The sequence below is a fragment of the Diceros bicornis genome, chromosome 15 (genome assembly GCF_020826845.1).
Source record: "Diceros bicornis minor isolate mBicDic1 chromosome 15, mDicBic1.mat.cur, whole genome shotgun sequence".
In the NCBI taxonomy this organism is placed as follows: domain Eukaryota; kingdom Metazoa; phylum Chordata; class Mammalia; order Perissodactyla; family Rhinocerotidae; genus Diceros; species Diceros bicornis.
This window is the reverse complement of record NC_080754.1, coordinates 5821204-5828313: the sequence shown is the minus strand read 5'-3', so window position 1 is coordinate 5828313 and position 7110 is coordinate 5821204. Positions and strand designations below refer to the sequence as shown.

Here is a 7110-nt window from a genome sequence, read left to right as displayed (position 1 = left end):
ATGTGGTACACGTGAAACTAATATAACGTTATATGGCAATTATATCTCAAAAAAAAAAGAGGAGGAAATGAATAGCCTGAAGTACGTTGGAGAAGTATTTTAGCAGGAGTGACCACAATGGTGGCTAGTGGTTTCTTATGCCCATTTTCTTTCTTGAGGTAAGGAGAATTTATAAGCTGTTAACTTTGTATGCTCTGCGTGAACTGTTGTAAAAGTTTCAGATGTGTGTTGAATTTAGTGTGTATTGAATTTTTTTAACTACCAAAGATTCCAAAGAGAGAGGAGAAATTAACCAGAAAGCTTTATTTCAAGAGAAACTTCTATTAATTAAAATATTGTTAGCAATAGTTCCATATATAAAGTTAATAACTTCTCTAATATAACCATTTGTCATTTATAGACACCAACCCACTAACCCAAGTAATCAACTGTTTTTCCCTTCACTTAGTCAGATTTAGGGACAAGCACAGATTTTTCTCTGGCTTGTGTTTGTAAAATTACTTCTTGTAATCTGCTTTATGTGCATTTACACATATGAAAAGAAGTTAGAATATATTACAAAGCCTTTATTCTTATATATTAACTATGTGAAATTTAATTTCCTACCCATCAAAATATTTTTCCTTTTAATTAATTATCAATTAGGTTCTGTTACTTTTCTTGTAATACACTCCTGAATTACTTTCCTACCTGGTATAAAATTCTATGAAACTATTCATTATGTGTTAGAAAAATGTTATTCTGGATCCATATCTCCAAAGGCTTTTTTAAAAAGCTATTTATCATCAGCATTAAAAGAACTTCTGTGCTTCAAAGAACACTATCAAGAAAGTAAAAAGACAACTCAAAGAATGGGAGAAAATATTTGCAAATCGTGTATCTGATAAGAGACTTGTATCCGGAATACGTAAAGAGCTCTTACAGTCAATAATAAAAAGACAAATAACCCAATTAAAAAACAGGCAAAAATTCAAATAGACATGTCTCCAAAAAAGATATACAAATGACCAATAAGCACACGAAAAGACACTTAACATCATTAGTCATTAGGGAAATGTAAATCAAAATCACAATGAGATACCACTTGACACTCATTAGGATGGATAGTTATCATAAAAAAGACAGACAATAACAAGTGTTGGTGAGGACTTGGAGAAATTGGAACCCTCATATATTGCTGGTAGGATTGTAAAGTGGTGCAGACACTTGGGAAGTCAGATTGGCAGTTCCTTAAGTGGTTACATATAGAGTTAGCATATGATCTAGCAATTCTACTCCTAGGTATATAGCCACGAGAACTGAAAACACGTGTTCACACAGAACCTATACACATATGTTCATAGCAGCATTACTCATAATAGCCTAAAAGTGGAAACAACCCAAATACCTGTCAACAAATGAATGGATAAGTAAAACGTAGTATATCTGTACAATGGAATATTGTTGGGTTGTGTTATGGAGTAAATGTTTGTGTTCTCCCCCAAATTCATATGTTGAAGCCCTTACCTCCAAAGGGATGATATGAGGAGGTGGGGCCTTTGGGAGGTAACTAGGTTTAGATGTGGTCATAAGAGTGGAGCCCCCCTGATGGGATTACTGCTCTTATAAGAAAAGGAAGAGACACGAGAGCTTCTTTTCTCTGCCATGTGAGGACACAGTGAGAAGGTGGCCATTTGCAAACCAGGAAAAGGGCCCTCACCAAGAACCAAACCTGCCAGCAGGTTGACCTTGGACTTCCCAGCCTCCAGAACTATGAGAAATAAATGTGTGTTGTTTAAGCCCCTCAGTCTATGGTATTTGGTTATAGCAGCCTGAGCTGACTAAGACACGTCATGAGAAGGAATGGAGTACTGATACATGCTACACATGGATGAACCTTGAAAACATTATGTTAAGTGAAAAAGTCAGACACAAATGCCACACACACAAAAAAAACGCAAAAGGAAAAAAAAAGAGCATGGAGGGAGCAGGTCCATTACAACCACCCCAATCAGCTAATAGAGATTTGCTTAGGCTTCCGTGCTGCCAGTCATTTCCGCCATAGGAGATATTATGAGAGAAATCAGAACGTCTCCCTAAAAGCAGACAACTGTTTGCACACATGGGACGGCCCTGTGTCTGCCTCTCACATGTCAGGTCAGAGGCATCTGGCTAGACATGTGAACCAGGAAGAAATCTCGATAAGCAGAGGCTGAAACCGGTGTGGTAATACCTGAATGTTGTGAGCATTGCTTTTTTTTTTTTAAAAACTGGTTCAACAGTCTTGCCTTTACTTTAAATTTTTTTTTTTTAGTGAGAAAAAGAATGCAAGTTATTAGACTTGATTCAATATACTAGCTTCTTAGTTCTAAAAGCACTTGCAACAAAAATCAATTTTCTTTTAGAGAGATGGTAGCAATCCATAATTACTGAAGTCTCTTGTTCCTTGAATGAATAATGGCAAGTGTCGTGAGGCTACTTTTAAAAATTTTTTAAATTTATTTCTTTTATCGTGGTACCATACACATAGCATAAAATTTACCATTTTAACCATTTTTAAGTGTGTAGTACAGTGGCATTAAATACATTCACTTTGTTGTGTATGAGGCTACCTTTTGAAATTTATCTTTTACTTGGTTACTTTTTTCCTTCAAAATATAAAAGTGACACTCCAGTGTCACTCCGGCACATCCAGTTCAGTGAGGGTCAATATTCTCCTAGAGAGAGCTCTGACATCAATAAGCTAATTCTGAATTACTTCATCTACTATTTCTTAGGTGGGTTCTGTGAAGTCTAGATTAGCAAATTCTGGATGAAGAAAGGTCCCAAGGATCTGTCATAACCAACGTCAGTGGAAAATTCTTACTTTGAGATTGCCTTGATTCCAGTATACTGTTTAATCCACTTGGCCCATCTGTGTCATAGTTGTTAAATTCTTTTGCTAAATCTGGGCAGACACAACTATAGCTCTTCTTTACTTCCATGGCTGTTTCCAGGGATTGCTCTGGAGGAATTCCTGCTTCACGGCCTCTTAGCAGCTGCTGAACGAAATATGTTACAGCTCGCCCTGTGATTGGAGGTGCTTACCTCAGCTGCCAGTCACGTGTTCTTCAGCCACGGGATGGACAGGAGTGACACCATCTTCACCGTCTGGTACCGTACAGTCACTCTCAGCCTTCCTACCTGTTTGGATGCTCAGGATGCTGTTAGCTCAAGAACAGCCCACAAGGCTATGTACAAGCCTGGGGTATTGAAGAACTCAACAGTATTTCAGCAGTGTGTTCTGTTTTCTGGAGTATTTAGTGGAGGTTTCATCAAAACAAAGTAATGACCTTCAGGTTCTACCTTAAGTATTTAAAGAAATACTTTCTTTAGAATTCTTTAGAATTCTAAGGAACATTTGCTTTGTAGACCTTTCCATCAAGTGACAGTCTTCGACTACACCATGGTGAGCAGCCACTTGATGGTACATGTGGTTTTTCTATGACTTCATCTAGGACATCGACATTCTCATCACCCTCTTTGGCTCTTGATGGCCCACTTCTGCTGACTCCTTGATAGCAATACATAAAGGGATAACAAGCTGTGCTGTGTTTGCAGTGTGTCCCATTTTGCACATTCAGGGCCACAGTCCACCACACAAGCTGGTGGCTGTCCTGCCATCTTCTTCTCTCCTGCTCCTGCTGCCGCCTGGTCTGTGCTGGCTTGGTTCTGAGGTTGATGGCAGGGCGTAGGGGCTATCTAATCCTTCAGGGCCAGACTGCACTCTCCTACAACTTTCTCCTCTCACACTGCCTTTCTCAAGATGGCCCTAGGAGCCCATGCTGCAGTCAGACCCAGGCTGGCTCACACCCAGAGTATTCTGTATAATTGTTTAGAATGGAGATTATAGGGGCAGCAGGATAAAATTTTAATTTCTAGGGTATTATTTGCCTCATTGCTTATTTTAAAAGACCTAAAAGTCAAGCTAGAAAACAGTGTCACCTTTAAGTTTGAAAAGAGTCTAATATAGGTAGATTAGAAATCAAACACGAAAAGAGCCAAATAGAGACAGTGCCAAGGCTAAGATCCCTTAGGAAAATGAAAAGGATGGAGATGGGTGAGATCACGACTGATGCAGCTCAGTGTGGTCACCAATTGGATGTTCGGGTTGGATCCACTGGTAGAAGGTGACGTACTTGGAGGAAGCGGGGAGAAGTTGGGGGTCAGGTGCACTGCGGGAGTTGGGTTGTGAGAGGTCACTGCAAGAAGTGTATTTTCACCAATGAGCTCCCTGGGCAATGCTCTCAAACCCAGATGCACGTCTGAATGATCCATGTGGTAGAAAAAAGCAAAGAAACAGCTTTCTGGGTCTCCCCTGTGGCCTACTGAAACAGGATCTCCAAAGGCGGCATTTGTACTTTTAAGAAGCTTTGCAGGAGATGGGTTGAGAATGGATATTTGAGTTAGAGGAATCACTTTGCAATGTTCCAGAAACTAGTTTCTACCTCTAAATATCAGGGAATGGCTTGCAGAGTTAGTAGTCTCACTCCCTAAAAGGGCAGGCATTGTTGTTTTTCACTCACAACCAAGATAGATTTGAACTCAAGAAGGTAGTTCTGCATTGCTAAATGTGTTTAAGATCCTGCATGTCCAAGAGGTCATGTGATGAAATGGGGTAAGAGAGAAAGTCTTTGAGGACACCGAGCAGATCAGAGGCAGCAGTGGGTCCCTGCAACTGGCCTGTTGTTGGGGCAGCTCCTCAGTGGTGGGATGTCTCTGCGGAGCAGGGTAGTGGGGATCGGTGCAGTGACGACACGGTCCGATACAGAGCCAGACGGAAGAGAAGAGGCCAAAACAGGCATAGGAATCAGCTCACATCTGACATTGTTCATGGAAGACACTGCCTTTGTCATCTTGGCTCGATCCCTAGGAAGGAGGGCTGGTGACCAAAATAAAGATCACAGCTAGGTACTAAATATTTGTATCAAGCTGTAGGTGCATGCAGGATGACTTTGTAAATTCAGATATCAACGTAGCCACAATATTTTATTTTGATTATATTAAAGTTATAGTGCACTAAAAGCTCCATGAAATCAGGCTTTGTCATTTTGTTTGCTGCTGTATCTCCAGCGTCTAGAACAGTGCCTGGCACACAGCAGAGGCTTGTAGAAGCTCAATAAATGTTGAATGAGTCCACTGTTTCAAAGACGAAGTTACGAGCACCAGAAATGCCTGACCCCAGATGAGCCTCACCACCAACCACAATGGGACGATGCACCATTGTCTTGTTAACAGGGGCGCACATAAAATTGATGTAAAAGTTGTTTATCTTCTTATTTATTCTCCTGTTCTTTCTGGGTGAGAGTTAGAGTCTTAATTCTATCTTCTTCCCAGTTAGAATCAGTTCTCACATCTTTCCTTCATACTAAGTGTAATAATGTCAAAGACTTTACTGTGTCACTCTTCCAAGGGTGTTTACATTTTCCACGTTGAAGTGATGACGGCTTGGTATGCATTTGAGTCATCATTTTCATAATGCGGAAAAATTCTTTTTCAATAATAGACTGTTTTTACCTTGAAATTCTTATTGATATTCAAAATTTTGAGAAACACTGTGCAAAGTGATTTGACATACGTTAGAACTCCAGACAGAGGATGAAACTGAGCAGAAAAGAGAAGCTATCTCTGGGCTTACACAAGGATAGAATCTGTGTTTCTCCTTTCCTTTTCCTTTTTAAAGAAGTGTCAAGGAATGATTCCTTTGTCACCCTGGCTCTGAAGGATATGTGTTACGTTTTGGCAGTTCTCCTTGCTCATAAAGGGGTCGTGCTGACAGTAACCAGGATCTCGTAGCATCCTTAGCATGTGATTTGATGCTGGGGAGAATAAACCAGGTACCGCCCCACAATCAAACTGCAGGAATAGCATCTGAAGTGTTTGCCTAAGTGTCTGTAGGCAAGGCTGGCCGTCCATTCCGAACATTCCACAGGCCGCCCACGCTGAGAACTCTGGTGGCGCACACATATAGGAACCCACCACTAAGAGACGAGCGCTCAGGCTAGGCAGGTTGTGGGCACCAGCCGCTGGTGGCTTTGGCAGAAGCATCGGTTTGCATTTCCAACTTTCGGGGTTTTCTTTGTGTCCAGAGTCCACATCAAACACATTACTGCAGTTAAGCAGATGGTCTGCCACAGTAAGTTTCATGGAAATGTTTTCTTGCTCTTCTCTGACACATATAAATGAGGTGAAAAATCCTATTTTGCATTCTTCAGAGCCTGAAATGTAAAGGTTATAAAGGACGGGTCGGATAGCCACTTAACAGCTCTTGAAAACACATTCTGTGGCTTAAACCAAACCGTTTTATTCCTATGTGTAAATTATCCAGCATTATGAGTTTCTGAAAAGCCTATACCACCAGGATTATGTCTTCTTCTGCTGTTTTTAGTTTGCAGTTGTTGTAACATTTACTCCCTATTTTCCTTTCAAATGGGAAAATTGCTGAAAATACTTTGTAAGCTGTGATGTGCCATTTGTGTCTAAACTGCCATGATTTCCGAGGTTTTGGAAATTGCATTTGGCACTATTTACAGCACGTATTTTTTTTGGTGCTTATTGATTGTGTTTCTGGTTGTATTTCACCCAGCAGCTGTCTCCTGTCCAGGGCAATTGTCTACAAGAAGCAAACGACTCCTTTTGCTTGCATTGCTGAGAGATTTGAAGCAAGGGCTCGTAGCTACCAGCAGAGGCCGGAGCTACATCTGTGATTCAGATAATGCCAAAGGCACGTCTGCTTAGATAATCGTATGAGGCTAGGTGGGATTAATTAGGGACACTGTACACTCACGACTGAGGCATCAGCTTTGGTTCCATTCCGTGGCCCCCTGGCACCTCTGTTAATCTCAGAATTTTAGGTAGTGATGGTAGAGTCCAGACTCACCACCATCATCAGGGAACTTGGAGGAGAATTTAAGGCACCAGGGCCCAGGCATCTCACTGCTACTGCTCTTTCGCCCACATTTGCAAAGGAGTCGCTTCACTAGGAGGAACAGAGCAGGGGAAACCCTGTCCCGAGGGCGGGTGATGGTGCAAGGGCCAGGTCTTCAGCACGGTGGTCAGGTGGGGTGGCTGCTGCCGCCACCAGTCCTGAGG

General features: G+C 41.4%; 1 pseudogene; it reads right to left on the bottom strand.

Annotated features, from left to right (window-relative positions):
* Positions 1 to 2656: 2656 nt before the first annotated feature.
* Positions 2657 to 5934, bottom strand: LOC131415059 (actin-related protein 3C-like; annotated as a pseudogene).
* Positions 5935 to 7110: the final 1176 nt, after the last annotated feature.